The following is a 19,993-nucleotide window of genomic DNA, read 5'->3' on the forward strand; positions in this document are numbered from 1 at the left end:
GGTGTATATGTATATGGATAGGGGATTGTGCATATTTGTGGATTAGAAATAATGATATTCTACATAAGGGTTTATAATTGCCTTAACACATTTTGTATGACTACACAGAGTTGACAGGTGATCACATTCCAAACTCTGTAGAACATTTGTGTACTTGACTGGATTCATGTCAGAGACCTTTCTGGGAATGCTTACTGAGGATTAAAGCAGAAGGGAATCACAGGTCAGCTGCATGTTAGAATTGCCTGTGGATGTGCTTCAAAATTCTGAAGCTTAAGCTTCATTCCAGAGGTTCTGAAGTAATTGGTCTGGGAGTGGGGCCCAGGCATTACTATTTTTAAAAGACCCACAGATGATTCTGATGTGCAGCAAAGGTGGACAATCTGGTTATTCTCAAAGCTGACCATGCATCCGAATCACCTGGAGGGCTTGGCAAACTCCTGCCCTGCCTCCTGCCCCAGATTCCTGATTTCAGAATTCTGGGGCAAGGGCTGCGAGTTTTCATTTCTAGCAAGGTCTCAGGTGCTACTGATACCACTGGTCTTGAGACCACACTTTGAGAACCACCGTCCTAGTGGAAAGAGCACTGATTTAGGACCCAGAGAAGTTTAGTGACAAGTTTCTTGATCTACTATAATTCAGTTTCATCTTTGAAAGAAGATGAACTCATTACTTCATCCACATACAAATTATTGTAGAGATTTATTAAGAAAATATTCTGAGTCCCCATAAGGAATGTTTTAAGTGCCAAAGGCTTGCATTCCATGATTTCCCATGTATTAGGAGTCTGTGAGATCAAGTGGGGTGAATCCCAGAAGCACTATGAAAAGATGGATGACAAAATAATGAAAGCAAAAACTGATCTACCATCAGTAGTGATGGGAGTAATGGCTCCAGTAAGAGAGTGTGTCTCACTGAGACAGCAGGCATCACCTTGAAACATTGATAAGAGTAACTGAAGTGACAGAAAGTCAGAAGTTTCCAAGGAGACACCAATAATAATCAGAAATATTGTAATGATGCCAAATAAAAAAGGACTTCAGCGTTCATTTCTTGTAATCACCCTAAATAGGTCTTAAATGCAGGCTCTTCATAAAGCCTGAAAATAAAGTAATGTGAAGAAGAATGAATCATGGCCACTTAGAAAAATGTTCACAAAGAGGAACATGGAAGAACGAAAAATCAACGTGCAATGTAATGAGCTTGCAGGTATAGTAGTGGTGAGTGGAAATTAGGAGGCTGGAGGAGAAAGATCCTCTCCTGGATGGGATGAAAGAAGCGACATTGGAAGTGATACTTGAAGGATATATGGTGCTCAACAGACACCAAAGGGGGTGGCAGGGTGGAGATCAGGACTCTCAGAAAATAGAAGCATCTTCTTCATCTGTCTAGTGCCCTATGCCTTCCAGATCTCCATCTACTGCTGGTTCTGTCTCCTGCTCTGATAACTGGGAACTTTAACATACATGAGCAATGAATGAAGATAAGCAGGGCTGTAAGGGAAATGTCCCAAGAGTAAGAACTCAAGTGCAGATGCCTGGGTACCACCTACTTATGGTTACAACTCCTGCTGCCAGAAGGAGCAGAGCCTTCGGTCTGAAGTCAACACTTCAACGAGAAGATTGGCTTGGAGGCAAAGGAAGGATTTCCGTGACTTGGGGCAGGTGATGGGGGTAGTGGGGTATCCTCTCTCTAGTGATGGTACAAAAAGCAAATCACAGAATAAAAGTCACTCTTAGGGAGTAGCTTAGGATACCCTGGAAGAAGGTTTGGAGAAAGACTGGATTTCTTAAGTAGTAGTGTGCCCATTGTGTAATTCTAGATTTATATCACATTAATAGCACTGTTTTTATGTAAGGAGAGTTTTAAATAGAAGAGCTGTTTCTTCAAGTACAATAGAATAATAATTGGAACTATTTGAAAAGATAGAACTACGAATTTGTATTAAAACTCTCCATTAGCAGAAGTGTTTGGAATAGAGTATTTTGATTAGTTTAAACCATATATTTCCTGCGTGAGTTACAAATGTCTAAAGAATGACAATACCATGTCATATTCTAAGTGCAGCAATACTATGAATAACTTCTTTGATGGTTCAGAACACCCAGGATCTTTCCATGTATGGTAGTCTTCATGTAAGGTCTCACCATACAGTGTTGTGGATACAGAAGGGCAGGAAATGGATCTGGATGAGTACTGAGTACTGATCACAGGACAGAGCTCCAAATTTGCTTTTTGAAATAAATTCCTTATAGTAGCCTGTCCATTATACGACCTTCTCATAAAAGTGGAACATAAAATGCAGTTCAGGTTGGACGCAGTGGCTCACATTTGTAATCCCACCACTTTGGTAGGCCAAGGCAGCTGGATCACTTGAGGTCATAAGTTTGAAATCAGTCTGGGAAACATGGTGAAACTTTGTCTCTGCAAAAAAATATAAAAATTAGGCATGATAAGGCATGACCATAGTCCCAGCTACTTGCGGGACTGAAGTGAGAGAATCCCTTGAGCCCAGGAAGTCCAGGCTGCAGTGAGCTGTGATCGCATCACTGCACTCCAGCCTGGATGACAGAGCAAGACTCTGTCTCAAAAATAAATAAATAAACAAAATACAGTTCCTGTGCAAACACTAAGTACTTTGACTTTTTAAGAACTTGGATTTAAGGCAAAGGGAAGTTTCTTGCAAAAAGAATAGGCTTGATCATCTGGAGCAGGACATTGCCTCCCTTGTGTCCCAGATTATGAGGCGCATCTTGGGAAACTGGTGAGCCTGGGATATCACTGGTACTGATTGAGATGCTGTCATTCAGATTTTAAAATGATGTGGTTTTCCTTAGCCTCAAAGGTGTCTTAAAACAGGGCAGGAGGAGTGAGGGTAAGCATGGCTTCCCTGCGTAGGAATGATTTCCCAGGCTGCTTCTGGTCATTTCTGGGAAAGGAAGAGTTTTCTACCTATCAGTGCCAGGGATAGTAGACAGTGGAGAAATGTGGGCACATTGGGGTCCAGGGACAACTGGAGCAGGAGGCACCAAGAAGCACAGTTGGGGCTGCACCTGGGTTTCCCTGGAGGGAATTGCAGAGGCTAGAGTGAGCACAGCACCAGGTGATGGTCACAGGTGAGCGCACATACGTACTGTGGTCAGAGCAGCACAGGCTTGGCTACACACAGGCATGAAGCAGGAGGGTCGAGAGTAATGACATGCTTGACTGGCCAAGTCCAGGAACTTACGGAGAACTTGCAGCTCTGGATATGGATGACTTTTTAAAAATCTGATATGAACTTGTTTGCTTGTCATTCCTCTTCCTCCTAAAGATAAACTGGTAGTGAGTGGGAGATGAAGGGTGGACAGAAATCTAGGTGAGTGTGCTGGCCAGTCGGGTACCCATTAATTAAGGCTTTGTGATAAACCAATGTTATTTAAGAACTCATGACTAATATCTAGCTGTCATTCAGTTGCAATAGGTTATGAAATGCCTGCTGTGTCCAGAATGACTCCTGCAGAAAATGTTGACAGGCACTATGTGTTAAAAAGAAAAAACCCCTGACTTCAGTTCTTTTAGATATGAAAAAAAAAAAATGCTATTGCCTCTTAGAAAGTCATGCATAAGTAGTGGTGACTTTTTTCTTTTCGCTTTTTTTTTTTGACAGAGTCTCGCTCTGTCACCCAGGCTGCAGTACAGTGACATGATCTTGGCTCACTGCAACCTCCACCTCCCAGGTTCAAGCAATTCTCCAGCCTCAGCCTCCTGAGTAGCTGGGATTACAGGTGCCTGCCATCACACCTGGTTAGTTTTTGTATTTTTAGTAGAGATGGCGTTTTGTCATGTTGGCCAGGCTGGTCTCAATCTCCTGACCTCAAGTGATCCTCCTGCCTCGGCCTCCCAAAGTGTGGGTATTACAGGCGTGTGCCACCACGCCCAGCCAGTAATGGTGACTTTTAACCTCTTTTCTCCAAAACTCCTCCCAACCTCTCATATTTTGCGCATTTCACCCCTCGGCTTGCAGTTCCAGCCCCATCCCCAGTGTCATCACGTCTCTCTACGATGGCTTTTCAGGAACCTCCTCCATCCTTGCTGGTTTCCCTTAACTATTTGTAAAGTGTTTCCTGTGGAGTTGTCAGCCATTCCCAACACAGAAGTGTTCCATTTGTTCCTGCAAGAACACTCAACCTTATAGCCACTTACTAGCTTTGTGACGTGAGGCACTTATTTAATACCTCCTTTCAAATCCACAAGGTGGGAGAATTTGTAAAATGGTCATTTAAACTATGTCAAAATGATAGTATTTGACCAGCTCTGACCTACAAAAATATCAGCCTCCTATGCTGTGAGAATTAGTTAAATGTATAGCAATTCAAGAAGCACCTGACATGTTGTAAGCCATTATTCATTTCTACTGATGACATTCAGGCTCTGAATTACGTCTTTGCCCAAGGATAGAAAAGGTGTGACCTGTGCTGCCTCCACCTCTAACCATTCCCAGGAAGCCACTATTCCTTTATTGTAGGGCCCTTCTTCACTGAGCCCGCAGGCCAATTGACACCCTTTGAAGATAAGAAACACTGTGTCCCAACCTCACGTCCTACTTTTCTGGTCTCAAGAAATTTTCATGCCCCCTGCTCAGCTTGTCTATCAAAAGGGGCTCAGCTCTCTTTTGGGGTAAGGCATTGTGTGCTTCTGGCATTTTTCCATGGAATTTTTTTTATAGAAATGCTCTACATGATGGTAAGGTCTTAGGTCCCTGTTAATGCTTAGTATTGCTGCAGTGACCTTTGGGTTAAGTGGGGTTTTGTGGACTTCCTTGGTGCTTCAAGAACCTTTGTGTAATTTCAGTTTTTTGGAACATATGTTCTGGATTTCAAACTCTCTACAGATCAACATATCCTGCAAGTCTTATGGGCAGGGGAAAGGGAGGTGGTGAGCTACCTGACGGGCTGAATATGACCCAAACAGGGCTACGGAATAGCTGAACCTGTCTGTGGAAGTTGTGTTTTGGTGGTGGGTCAGGGGTGGTTCTGTGGATGAATGTACTCCAAATAAAACATGGCGGTGCACCTGCTTGTCCTCCAACCATCTTCATTCTAGCAGTAGCCCAGTCTTTGCCACTCACTTGTTTCAACTCTGCACTGACCCTGTGAGCTCTCACTTCTAAATATCACAGCTTCCCAAAGGCCATTCATTACTCTCTGAATTACTCATAAACCTTCTGGGTGCTGCCCTGAAATGCTAGGTCCCAGTACAGTTGAATTAAATATACGACATGTTTATGAAAATGAAATATTATAGATCTCAAGCCTATCTCTAACTTTGAATAATTGAGGCACTATAATAAAGATTTAATATCCCTCCCCTCTTCTAAAATAATATATTGAAGTGCAAACTACATTTTTTTTTAAATGAGGCCAGTGGCCGGGGGCAGTGGCTCACACCTGTAATGCCATCACTTTGGGAGGCCAAAGTGGGCTAATCACCTGAGGTCAGTAGTGTTGGGATTCACTCAGGGTGGCTAGCAAAATATTAGGGAAATATTAGGGAAAGTTATAAAATTACAGTCTCAAACCTTTTGGAAGGTGGAAAGATTTTAATGGAATGGGCTGAAGGCAGCCAGTTCTTATGTTAGAACTTTAAGTCATAGTGTAAGATTAGGATAATAAAGCTTCCCCAGTTAACTCTGTTTACCCCACATCCCTTTGTCTCTGTTTACTCATGTAAACTTTGTGTTGGATGGTCCTCTCAGTGGGAGGTTGAAGGGGAATTACCTGTTAATGGTGTTTATTCTGAGTCATGAACCAAGACATTTTATCATTCATAAAACCACTCTTTTACCCATGTTAATTATCCACAAGTGGGTTGACTTCGAACTTCTCTTACTAAATCTATACTGAATATATGAAAGGAGAAACAGGGAGTCATGATCAGTTAGCTGCAATCGCCCTCTGAGAGCAGCTAACAACCTCCCTGACCCACTCGAATTCACTGTACTCTGGTATGTGAGAGTGTATTTCATTCATCCATCCGTTGCTGAGTCAAGGTCTGCAGGACAGACTTCTGCAGGTGGTGATCAACATCTTAGGTGGTGACCCCAATGTGATAACTGTCACACAGGAGTTTGAGACCAACCTGGCCAACATGGTGAAACCCTGTCCCAATAAAAATACAAAAGTTAGCTGGGCAAGGTGGTGCAGGCCTGTAGTCCCAGCTACTCTACTCAGGAGGCTGAGGTGGGAGAATCCTTTGAATCTGGGAAGTAGAGGTTGCAGTGAGCCAAGATTGTACCACTGTGCTCCAGGCTGGTGATAGAGCAAGACCCCATCTCAAAATAAATAATAATAGTAATAATAATGATGAGACCAGGTGTGGTGGCTCATATCTGTAATCCCAGCACACTGGGAGGCCAAGGCAGGAAGAACTCTTGAAACTGGTAGTTTGACACCCTGTTACTACCAATAAATAAATAAACAAACAAATAAAATTAGCTGGCCTGATGGTTCCTGCCTTTAGTCCTAGCTATTCAGGAGGCTGAGGCAAGATGATCACTTGAGCCCAGTTGAAGGTTATAGTGAGCTATGATCAAAAGAATAGTATCAATGAGGCCCAGCTTTCTCTGCTTTTCCTGGGTCTATTGCCAAAAAAAAAGAAGAAAGAAACCAGTTTCCAGTCATGGACATGATGCAGGCTTTTGTTTGCATGCCACGAACATCCTTTACAGCTCCTGCTATCACGGCAGAATGCATGGCTTCCCTATCACATCAGCAAAATACATTAGGAATTAACTCACAACCAGAAAAGCACCCAATTTGTGTAGCAAATTAATTTAAAGTGGCCTGCCCACCCCGTCTAGGGTTAGGAATAGGAAGAGAGTAGCAGCAAATATGATCCAGGCTGAAGATCCGGGTTATTTGGCTGGTACTAGGAATGAGAAGCTAATAAAACAACTCACTCAAGTCATTTTGTGTGTGTGTCTATTAAAATTAACTCAGTTGCCCCTCCATCAACTTCGTTTTGCATGCACCATTGGATAATTGTGTATTTAACATTTTGATTCATTTTTACACTGAGAAAAGTTTGTGCACATTTTCAAACTATATCCTGAATGTAAACTTAGCATGCTATTTTAAGAATATATCGTTTCGTGTATATAAGGTAATCCAAAGAGTGGTGAAATTTTCTTTTTCTACATCAAAGAAGAGAAGATACTAGTCCTGGATTTTAGAGCGTCTTCAGACACCTTCTCTTCTAACTCAGGTTTAGCCCACTCAAATATCACATGCATTCTAAATTTAAATGCTGCCAGATTTGTATGACATCTCACTTTTCAGTGTATTTGCAGCAATGTTGCAAGACATTGCTGTATTTCAGCGATCATTTTGCTCTGCTTTCAACAGTTTTTTTTAAGGAGGCTTGAATTTATCTGGGGATGTGCTCCCTGCTACCTAGTTTGATTTCAGAGGAGTTGTCCTCGAATGTTGAGCAGCCAAATGATAAAAGGCATTTCAGGACCAGACAGACACTGAGCTCGCTACCTCCTGACTAAATGAGAGGTATGTTCCAGCCAAAGTCTGCTCTTTTGTAAAGCGGACTTTCAAATGCCCCCTACTCATGACTTATGGTGACTTTTTCAATTACCCTCAACTGCTGGATGAATGCTGCTCCAAATGTGGGGCTCAACTCTGATAATGCCTTGAAGAGCACAGACAACAAGAAGCTATTAAACAGCGAATCACAAAATTTTAATAACCAGGGCTTGACTTTAGATGATGGGCTCTGTCAGCCTCATAGCCTGAGGCCTGAATTATGAAGAGCCACCCTGGCTACTGAGCTCTAGAGAAGCCTCAAATCCATCCATAACTTGGCCCTTATCAAGTGGTTTTAGCATGGGAGGTGGTGCACTATGGAATGAGGGCAGAGAGTGACTCTGGGCTTGAATTCCAAAGGAATCATGAGTAGAAAATCACATCTTATACACACAATGGCCCTGAAAATATGTTGATATTATTGAGCCTTTGAAATGCCTTCAATGTGATCTATTATTTTATGAGCAGCATTTGCCACAACTTGTTCTACCCCCATGAAGTCCAAACTTTTCACTGTGGCATTTGAAGCCACTCATAGCCAGAATCTACCTACTTTTCCACTTCAATTCCAGAGACTTCCCAACTCAACCCCTAGCCTGGCATATAGACACTGTTGGGCCCTCATCCCTCAACGCAAAGCCCATGTTCACACTTTAAGGCATATGTTCATGGTGAGTCCTCTATATTAGAACTTTCTGACCTTTTAAAATTAATAGCTCATAAAAGTGGTCCTTTCATATCCATAGGTTCTGTATCTATAGATCCAACTAACCATGGATCAAAATGTAGTTGGGCCTATGATGGTTGTATCTGCAACTGAATATGTAGAGACATTTTTTTCTTGTCATTATAGCATTATAAATTGAAAATATATAATTATGATAATTTTGCATGGCAAAAGGGGACAAAATGAAAGCATTTAAAGATATCTGTGGGTTTTTGTGAATATGCTAAAATATAAAGACTATATCGTGGAATATAATTATGACTTTTTAAGTAATGTTTTTAAATAAAATCTTTACAAATATTAATGATCAATTTGACATGGTTCTTTTTTGCTTGTATTTTTAAAATATCTGTTTTTCATGCTCGATGTGGTTCCACATTATTCCTGAATGATACATTTTAATGATTATTTCTTAAAATTTTGAAAGTCTCCAGTGATGAGAAACTTTTTACTTAAATAACTAGGTAATAAAAGTTTTAAAATCATTGACTTTGTGATCATTTGACATTTATAAGGTAGCTGATTATTATATTTAAATCTTCCAACAGCTCTCATATTGATGAATGTATTGTTTAAATTCTTGAGATGTTAATGGGTTTTAAAATGTAATTGAACTTTTTATGTCCATTTTTTCAAAATTTATTTATTTATTCATTCATTCCAAAAATGTTATTGCTCTTTTGCTATTTTTCACGTTCTACTCTAGATACCAGTGATTCAGCCATGAACAGTTGTAACAATGCGAGCCCTGCCCGTGTGGAGCTTACCTCCTAGTCAGGGGAGGCAAATGACAAAACAAGTAAATATTTAGTGATCAACATATGATGTAGTATGTTAAGTACTATTTAAATATGCTTAATATACTAGGTAAAGTAAGTGGTATGGAGAAACATAAAGTAATGATAGGGAATACGGATACTGAGCAATGGCAGTGCTGGCCAATTTTGAATAGCGTGGTCAGGGAAGACCTTACCAAAGTGGTATTTGAATAAAGAACTAAAAAGGAAGAGGGAATGAACCAAGTGGATGCATAGAGGAAGAACATTCCCAGCAGAAGTATGAAGCCTATAATAAATAGAATATAATAAAGACATGAGTACAGTATGTGATGGGGTCAAAAAGAGATGGGGACACCAAGAGTCCCCTGTTATCCTCCAAAGCCTTGGTCCCCCAACCCTGATCCAAATTCACCTCCAGCTTGACCTCAGTTCCTATGACCCACCACCCAAGGCAGGAGTGTGTTCCACTTGTCAAGACACATCACGGCCATTGTACATTAAGCAAATGACCACGGTGGGCACTAGTGTGATGTGCGAGAAAAGAAATAACAGAGGTCAGATGATGCAGAGCTTTGAAGTCCATTGCAAGAGCTTTCTAAACAAGATGGGAAGCTGACACAGGGTTGATAGCAGAGGAGTGATAAACCACAATATGTTTTTACATTTTAAAGGATACCTTTCTGTGCTGTGTTGAGAACAGACTGCAATGTGGCAAGTGCTGCAGCGGACAGAACCCTTGGGAGGCACTTAAAATCATTTAAGCTAGAGACAATAGACTGAGGGTCAGTATTCCACAACACACTTTCTGGAGCACACAGGTGCCTTGGCACACCAGACGGGAGCTTCTGCTCTGCAAGGTTCAGAGACTGAGCCAAAGGTGAAACCTAGGGACCTATAAGTGTTCCCATTCCAGATTTTAATTTATGTGTATCTCAAGGATCCTGAAAAAAAGTGCCCAAGTTCCAGTACTCAAGCTAGAATTATTGAGCCCAGTATCATTGAAATCTGCTGATTTTCTTGCCTCACAGACTTAGATTGATCCGTTCATTCTCAAGGACAAGCTACAGCATTAGGCTCTGACACAGGCACAACTGTATTCTCATCCCTGCAAAGCACAGACTTGGCCATTCTATCTGCACTCCCTGAATTTGCACTTGTCCCACCTGGAGAAAGTTGTTCCTGCTTCCTCCTCTGTGCAGTCCTCCCCATTCATACCAGCAAGACCTTTAATCTAGGGGTTTTGTCAGCCCATAGCCTAAGATAAATAGAATATGATAAAGACATGAGTACAGTAAGTGACTGGGTCAAAAAGAGATAGGGACACCAAAAGTCCCCTGTTATCTTCCAAAGCCTTGGTCCCCCAACCCTGACCCTAATTCATCTCCAGCTTGACCTCAGTTCCTATACCCACCACTCATGCCCACCTATCCATGCCCACCTATCCACAAGGTTGGGACCTGGCCCATTCCTTTGCCTGCATTTATGCTATAGTACATAATGTATTTTTCTCTATGTACCGATTGATGTGCCACAGGTCTGTGACTTTATTCATGCTGCTTTCTATCTGCCTAGACCCATTTTCTTAAACAGATTGACTTTCACTCATTCTTCAGGGCTCAGCCCAGGCATCATGGCCAAGTGTCCATAGCTAACCTCCTCAAGCAAAGTGTCCCTTTGCATTCCTCTACTGTTAGACTTACAATGTTATATTAAAAGTATCACTGTATTTCCTATCAGAATTGAAGATTTTGTGGTTAGAGATCTCTTATCTAGTAAATGCCTAAATCCTGCTTACTTTGCTTAATAAATGTTTGCAGAACTCAGCTTCCCCTACTTTGTAAAGCTTATTCAACAACTTCAAATAGTCCGAACTGATTTTCTCCTTGTCTGAATTCTAACCTGAACCAAATGACTTAAAATTTAAGTCTTCGGCCAGGCGCAGTGGTTCATGCCTGTAATCCCAGCACTTTGGGAGGCCGAGGCAGGTGGATCATGAGGTCAAGAGATCAAGACCATCCTGGTCAACATGGTGAAACCCCGTCTCTACTAAATATACAAAAAATTAGCTGGGCATGGTGGCACGTGTCTGTAATCCCAGCTACTCAGGAGGCTAAGGCAGGAGAATTGCCTCAACCCAGGAGGCGGAGGTTGCAGTGAGCTGAGATCCCACCATTGCACTCCAGCCTGGGTAACAAGAGTGAAACTCTGTCTCAAAAAAAAAAAAAAATTTAAGTCTTCTCTAATTTTTAAATCCTTCTGTGTGTTTTTCATCCGCTGCTCAAATACATTTAAGTTTCATAGACATTGGGACTATGTCATTTGTTTCCATATATAATGTATCAAGTACACATGGTATAATGGTAAGCAATACTATAAATGCAAAAAGCTATGGATTGTTTTATAAACTCTATGTTAACTTTCATTCTACTAAATGAGGAAAGTTGACTAGACTCTGCTTCAGGGATTGATCATGAACATCATTTAGTAAATATTCAAGACTACATATGAATTATTGGGTTGAAATATGATTTGCATCACAATGAGATTTTGTATTCTTAAATATCATATTCTTAAATGTCATATTCATATCATATCCATATTCTTTTCAACAGTTAAAGAGAAATCCACAAAGATAATATAGAGTGAATCCCAAAGGAAATGAGATCAATATGTTTGATCATACTTTTCTAAAGGCCCTGAATCTTTGAAGCTTCAATGCTGGAATTGTTATAAAAGCCAATTTTTAGATATTTACATGTTCTATGTTAATATATGAAAACATCATATATAATAAAATTAATGTTATCCATATTCTATTTTTTGCTTTTCTTATTTGGGCACAAAGATCAGCTTACTTAGTAATTCAAAGAGCAGAAACAGATGCAAGTTTCAGGTGTTCTTGCCTAACAACATTTGGAAATTTACCATATATATTATCTTAGTTCACTTGAACTGCAATAACAAAATACTATAGAATGGGAGGTTTAGAAAAAACAGAAATTTATTTCTCAGTTTTGGAGAAAGAGAAGTCCAAGATCAAGGTACTGGCACATTCCTGTGTCATAGGTGGCCATCTTTTTGCAGTGAGCTCACAGGGTGGAAGGAGTGAGGAAGTTCTCTGGAGCTTCTTTTACAGGCACTTAATCCCTTTCATGAGTTGATGAATCCCATACATGACTTAATCACCTACCAAAGGCCTTACCCCTTAATACCATCACCTTTAGGGTTAGCATTTCAACATATAAATTTGGAGATACAAAAATATTCAGTGCATAACATATGCTTAATGATAGTATGGGAGAAATGCTTAAAATGTGATTTAATACATTTTATTGTTATGAAATATTGTTGCTTTTCTTTGAGATGTAGTTTTACTCTTGTCACCCAGGCTGGATGCAACGACACTATCTTGGCTCACTTCAACCTCTGCCTCCCAGGTTCAAGTGGTTCTCCTGTCTCAGCCTCCCAAATAGCTGAAATTACAGCACCCACCACCATGCCTGGCTAATTTTTTGTGTTTTTAGTAGAGATGGAGTTTCACCATGTTGGCCAGGCTAGTCTTAAACTCCTGACTTCAGGTGATTCACCTGCCTCAGCCTTCCAAAATGCTGGGATTACAGGCATGAGCCACCATTCCCTGCTTATTGTTGCTTTTAAAAAATAAAATCAGAATGATCATAATACATTTTCTAGTCTAGCGATAACAGCAAACTCTTAGCACTCAGTATGAGTTTGGAGCAAGACTCTTTTAGGTAGCTATTTTTAGATGCTTTATTACTATATCTGAATTTATATTTAACAACTGCCCTGTCAAATCTCTATACATGTTTCATTTTGCATACTTAACAAAGTATCAATAACTTACAAAATATAAAAATAGCAATTATAGAAGAGTTTTATAACAAGAAAACTGACCCTGGAAACACTTTAGTAGTGGCTAGAGAGCAATCAATGCACTTACTCATAATTCTAGCATACTTCTTGTAAAACCATCCTTCCACATGACTATACTTCTTTTGTTTTTGTTTTTGTTTTTTTTGAGACCAAGCCTTGCTCTGTTGCCCAGGCTGGAGTGTAGTGGCACAATTCTGCTCAATGCCGCCTCTGTCTCCTGGGCTCAAATGATTCTCCTGCCTGCCCTCCCATGTAGCCAGGACCACTGGTGTGTGGCACCATGAGTGTGCCACTGCACTCCAGCCTGGCAATGGAAAAACACCTTGTCCTCCACAAAAATTTATTGTTAGACACAACTGAGACACTTTGGGTCCTCAATCATTTTAAGAGCATGGAAAGGTCTGAAAACAAAGTGTTTGGCCTAGGACAAGGTGTTTGGCTTAGGGCATATTCTGCCTGGCTATTTTTTGTAGAGACGTGGTCACACTTCATTGCCAAGTTTGGTCTTGAACTGCTCGGCTCAAGTGAGCCTTTCACCTTGGCCTCCCAAAATGGTGGGAGTATAGGCATGAGCCACTGTGCTGGACAAGTTAATATACTTTTTAAACAAAAGATTTAGGATCACACTTCTGAACAATCTATGTTAACATAAAATATGTGTCATTCTGGTAGTTTATTTTGATCATTTTAATAAAATATTTTAAACAAAAATTTCTTTAGATCTACTCCTAAGGAATAGATCAATAGAAACAACTATTTCCCAAGTTCATGTTTTAAAATGCTCTGAGGTTGTTGTTGTTGTTGTTGTTGCTGTTTTCATGGCCTGAAATGATTTAGGATCTGAAGAGTGAATTCATGGAGTTCTAGAATCTGGATATGCTGCTAGATCTTAGGCATTCTTAGCCCTGTTAAAACAGCTACTGTAGCTGTCCATGGTGTTCTGTTATAAAGTTCAGAATATGTCCTAACCCAAACCCTTTGGTTTCAGAATCTTTTCACACTCTTAAAATAATTGAGGACCCCCAAGAGAGGGATCTTGTCTCAGTTTCATCTACCAATAACTTTTTTGTGGAGGACAGGGTCTGGTTCTGTTGCCCAGGCTGGAGTGCAGTGGCACTATCACAGCTTACTGCAGCCTCCATTACCCAGGCTCAAGCTATTCTCTCACCACAGCCTCCCTGGTAGCTGGAACTACAGGTAGGTACCACCATGCCTGGCTAAATTTTTTTCATTTTTTTTAGAGATAGTATCTTTCTATGTTGCCCAGGATGGTCTTGAACTCATGTACTCAAGAGGTCCTTTCACCTCAGTCTCCCAAAGTACTGGAATTTATAGACATGAGTCACTGTACCCAGTCTACCAATATTTATGTTACTAGAAATTAAAATGACTGGGAGTGGTGATTCACACCTGTAATCCCAGCATTTTGAGAGGTCTAGACAGGAGGATCACTTGAGCCTGGAAATTCAAAATCAGCCTTGGCAACATGGTGAAATCCTGTCTTTAACAAAAATAATTACAAAACTTAGCCAGGCATGGTGGTGCACACTTGTAGTTCTAGGTACTCAGGAGGCTGAGGTGAGAGGATCACTTTGTTGTGGGAGATCAAGGCTGCAGTGAGCCAAGATTGCACCACTGTACTCCAGTCTGGGCAACAGAGTGAGAGGCTGTCTTAACAAAAAAGTGGGAAAGAAACTAAAATGATGAAATGTTAAAAATATGTATCATTGAGAATAAATCAAAGATGGCTGAATAGGAACAGCTCTGGAGTACAGTTCTCAGCAAGAACAACACAGAGGGTGAGTGAACACAGCATTTCCAAATGAGTTATTACTGCCTACAGACCAGGAGATTCCCAGGCTGAAAAGCGCCATGAGTGGCCATTTCAACTGGCACCTGGAATGCCTGGGAGACAGAGCTGCCCATTCAACTGACAAAAAGGGGGCTGAAACAGGCAGCCAGGTGATCTGGCACAGCGAGTCCCACCCCCACAAATACTAGCAATCTGAAATGCACTGGATTGAGAATTTCACAGCAAGTGCAGCTGGACCCTGGATGCTCCAGCTCTGTTGGGGGAAGGGCATCTGCCATTTCTGAGGCAGTCCGCCACTACCAAGGCAGTCCACCATTACTGATGCAGTCTGCCATTACCGAGGCATGCCACCATTACAGAGGCAGTCCACCATTATCGAGGCAGATCACCATTACCAAGGTAGTTCTAACTATACCTATAAACAACACCACAAGGAAGTTCACACAGCAGCTGGGCAGAGTCCATGGCAGCTCAGCAATGCCTCTGCTGGCAGACTGTGACTTGGCTACCTCCTTGCTGGGGAGGGCAGCTCTGAAAAAAGGCAGCAGTATGTCAGGAGCTTATATATAAAGCCCTACCTTCCCAGGACAGAGCACCTGGGAAAAAAGGCAGTTATGAGTTTTGCTGCAGACTTAAAAGTACCTACGCAGCAGCTCTGAACAGAAAAATGGAGCTCACAGCTCAGCGCTTGAGCTCCTATAAGGGACAGACTGTCTCCTCAAGCAGCTGCCTGATCTGCATATATCCAAAGAGTCACCTCATAAAGGAGAGCTCAGACTGACATGGGGCAGGTATCCTTCTGGGACAAAGATAACAGAAGAAGAAATTGGAAGCAACCCTTACTGTTCTGCAGGCACCACAGGTGATCCACAGGCAAGCAGGGTCTGGAGTGGATCTCCAGAAGACCTACAGCAGAGGGGCCTGACTGTTAGAAGGAAAACTAAAAAACAGAAAGAAATAACTGCATCATCAACAAAAAGGACATCCACTCAGCAACCCCATCTGAAAGTCACCAACTACAAAGACCACAGGTAGACAAATCCACAAAGATGGGAAGAAACCAGAGCAAAAAGGATAAAAACACCCAAAACCAGAATGCCTCTCCTCCTCCAAGGGATCACAACTCCTCACGAGCAAAGGAACAAAGCTGGTTGGAGAATGAGTCTGATGAATTGACAGAAACAGGCTTCAGAAGGTGGGTAATAACAAACTTACCTGAGCTAAAAGAATGTTCTAACCCAATGCAAAGAAACTAAGAACGTTGAAAAAAGGTTTGACAAAATACTAATGAGAATAAACAGCTTAAAGAATATAAATGACTTTAATGGAGCTGAAAAACACAACATGAGAACAAGTTTCAATAGCTGAATTGACCAAGCAGAATAAAAGATATGAGAGATTGAAGATCAACTCAATGAAATAAAATGAGAAGGCGAGATTAGAGAAAAAATAGTGAAAAGAAATGAGCAAAGCACCCAAGAAATATGGAATAATGTGAAAAGACCTAATCTATGTTTGATAGGTGTACCTGATTGTGACAGAGAGAATGAATCCAAGCTGGAAAACACTCTTCAGGATATTATCCAGGAGAACTTCCCCAACCTAGCAAGGCAGGCCAATATTCAAGTCCAGTAAATACAGAGAACACCACAGAGATATTCCTCAAGAAGAGCAACCCCAAGGCACATAATCATCAGATTCACTAGGGTTGAAATGAAGGAGAAACTTCTGAGGGCAGCCAGAGAGAAAGGTCAGGTTACCCACAAAGGGAAGCCCATCAGACTCACAGCAGATCTCTCAGTAGAAACCCTACAAGCCAGAAGAGAGTGGGGACTAATATTCAACATCCTTAAAGAAAAGAACTTTCAACCTAGAATTTCATATCTAGCCAAACTAAGTTTCATAAGCGAAGGAGAAATAAAATCCTTTACAAACAAGCAATTGCTGAGAGATTTTGTCACCACCAGGCCTGCTTTATAAGAGCTCCTGAAAGAAGCACTAAACATAGAAAGGAGCAACCAGCCACTCCAAGAACATACCAAATGTTAAAAAGCATTGACACAATGAAGAAACTGTGTCAACTAATGGGCAAGACAACCAGTTAGCATCAAAATGGTAGGATCAAATTCACACATGACAATATTAATCTTAAAAATGTCCCAATTAAAAGACACAGACTGGCAAACTGGATAAAAAGTCAAAACCCATCGGTGTGCTGTATCCAGAAAACCCATCTCACATGCAAACACACACATAGGATCAAAATAAAGAGATGGAGGAAGGTTTACCAAGCTAATGGAGAGCAAAAAAAAGCAACAGTTGCAATCCTAGTCTCTGGTAAAATGGACTTTAAACCAACAAAGATCAAAAGACACAAAGAAGGGCATTACATAATGGCAAAAGGATCAATGCAACCAGAAGAGCTAATGATCCTAAATATATACACACCCAATACAGGAGCACCCAGATACATAAAGAAAGTTCTTAATGACCTATAAAGAGACTTAGACTCCCACACAATAATAGTGGGAGACTTTAACACTCCGCTGTCAATATTAGACAGATAAATGAGACAGAAAATTAACAAGGATATCCAGGCCTTGAACTCATATCTGGACCAAGCAAACCTAATAGACATCTACAGAACTCTTCACCCCCACCAAATCCACAGAATATACATTCTTCTCAGCACCATATCACACCAACTCTAAAATTGACCACGTAATTGGAAGTAAATCATCCTCAGCAAATGCAAAAGGAGATTATAATAGTCTCTCAGACCACAGTGCAATCAAATTAGAACTCAAGATTAAGAAACTCACTCAGAACTGCACAACTTCGTGGAAACTGAATAACTGGCTCTCAAATGTTCACTGGATAAACAATGAAATGAAAGCAGAAATAAAGATATTCTTCAAAACCAATGAGAATGAAGACACAACATACCAGAATCTTGGGGACATATTTAAAGCAGTATCTAGAGGAAAATTTATAGCAATAAATGCCCACATGAGAAGCAAGGAAAGATCTAAAACTGACAGCCTATTGTGAAAATTGAAAGAGCTAGAGGAGCAAGATTAAAAAAACTAAAAAGCTAGCAGAAGACAAGAAATAATTAAGATCAGAGCAGAACTGAAGGAGATAGAGACAAGTCCTGGATATCCTTGTTAATTTTCTGTCTCATTGATCTGTCTAATATTGACAAAAAAAAAAAAACCTTTAAGAAATCAATAAATCCAGGAGCTGGTTTTTTGAAAGATAAACAAAATATACTACTAGTCAGAATAATAAGTAAGAAAGGAGAGAAGAATCAGATTGATGCAATAAAAAACAATAAAGGGAATGTCACCACTGATTCTAAAGAAATGCAAACTACCAACAGAGATTACTACAAAGAACTCTATGCACACAAACCAGTAAACCTGGAAGCAATGGATAAATTCCTGGAAACTTGCACCATCCCAAGCCTAAACCAAGAGGAAGTTGAAACCCTGAATAGACTGATAACAAGGCTGAAGTTGAGACAGCAATTAATAGTCTGTTAAACAAAAAAAGCCCAGGTCCAGATGGGTTCACAGCTGAATTCTACTAGACATACAAAGAAGAGTTGGTACCACTCCTTCTGAAACTATTCCAAACAATTCAAATAGAGGGAATCCTTCCCAAATCATTTTATGAGACCAACATCATCCTGATACCAAAACCTGATAGAGACTCAACAAAAAAAGAAAACTTCAGGCCAATATCCTTGATGAACATTGATGCAAAATCTTCAATCAAATACTGGCAAACTGACTGGAACAGCACATCAAAAAGCTTACCCAACATGATCAAGAAGGCTTTGTCCTGGGGATGCAAGCCTGGTTCAATACATGCAAGTCTATAAACGTAATCCACCACATAAACAGAACCAAAGACAAAAACCACATAATTACCTCAATAGATGCAGAGAAGGCCTTCAACAAAATTCAACAGGGTTTTATGCTAAAGCCTCTCAATAAAGTAGGTATTGATGGAATGTATCACAAAATAATAAAAGCTATTTATGACAACCCCACTGCCAATATCATACTGAATGGGCAAAAACTGGAAGCATTCCCTTTAAAATCTGGCACTAGACAAGGATTCCCTCTCTCACCACTCCTTTTCAATATAGTATTGGAAGTTCTGGCCAGAGCAATCAGGCAAGAAAAAGAAATAAAGTGTATTCAATTAGGAAAAGAGGAAGTCAAATTGTCTCTATTTGCAGGTGAAATGATTGTATCTTTAGAAGACCCCATCATTTCAGCCCTAAATCTCCTGAAACTGATAAGCAACTTCAGAAAATTCTCAGTATACAAAAGCAATGTGCAGAAACTACAAGCATTCCTATACACCAATAATAGACTTAAAGAGAGCCAAATCAAGAATGAGCTGCCATTCACTATTGCTACAAAGAGAATAAAATACCTAGGACTATAACTAACAAAGGATGTAAAAGACCTCTTCAAGGAGAACTATAAACAACTGCTCAAGGAAATAAGAGAGGACACAAACAGATGAAAAAACATTCTATGCTCATGGTTAGGAAGAATCAATATTGTGAAAATGGCCATACTGTCCAAAGTAATTCATAGATTCAATGCTATCCCTTTCAAGCTACCTATAACCCTCTTCACAGAACTGGAAAACACCACCTTAAACTTCATGTGGAATCAAAAGAGAGCCCACATAGCCAAGACAATTCTAAGCAAAAAGAACAAAACTGGAGGCGTCACACTACCTGGCTTCAAACTATAGTACAAGGCTACAGTAATCAAAACAGCATGGTACTGGTACCAAAACAGAGTTATAGACCAATGGAACAGAACAGAGGCCTCAGAGGCAATGCCACATATCTACAACCATCTGATCTTTGACAAACCTGACAAAAACAAGCAGCAGGGAAAGGATTCCATGTTTAATAAATGGCGTTGGGAAAACTGGCTAGCAATATTAAAAAAGCAGAAACTGGACCCCTTCCTGACACCTTACACTAAAATTAACTCCAGATGGATTAAAAACTGAACGTAAGACCTAACATAAAAACTCTAGAAGAAAACCTAGGCAAAACCATTGGGGACATAGGCATAAGCAAGGACTTCATGAACAAAACACCAAAAGCATTGGCAACAAAAGCCAAAATAGACAAATGGGACCTAATTTAACTCCAGAGCTTCTATACAGC

The 19,993-nt window shown here is 40.5% G+C and overlaps 1 pseudogene; it reads left to right on the top strand.

Moving 5' to 3' along the window:
* Positions 1–1,166: 1,166 nt before the first annotated feature.
* The window catches only part of LOC100404821 (small ribosomal subunit protein eS7 pseudogene), a 29,323-nt pseudogene continuing 10,496 nt past the window's right edge, over positions 1,167–19,993 (top strand).

Source organism: Callithrix jacchus, chromosome 13 (genome assembly GCF_049354715.1).
Source record: "Callithrix jacchus isolate 240 chromosome 13, calJac240_pri, whole genome shotgun sequence".
Taxonomy (NCBI): Eukaryota; Metazoa; Chordata; class Mammalia; order Primates; family Cebidae; genus Callithrix; species Callithrix jacchus.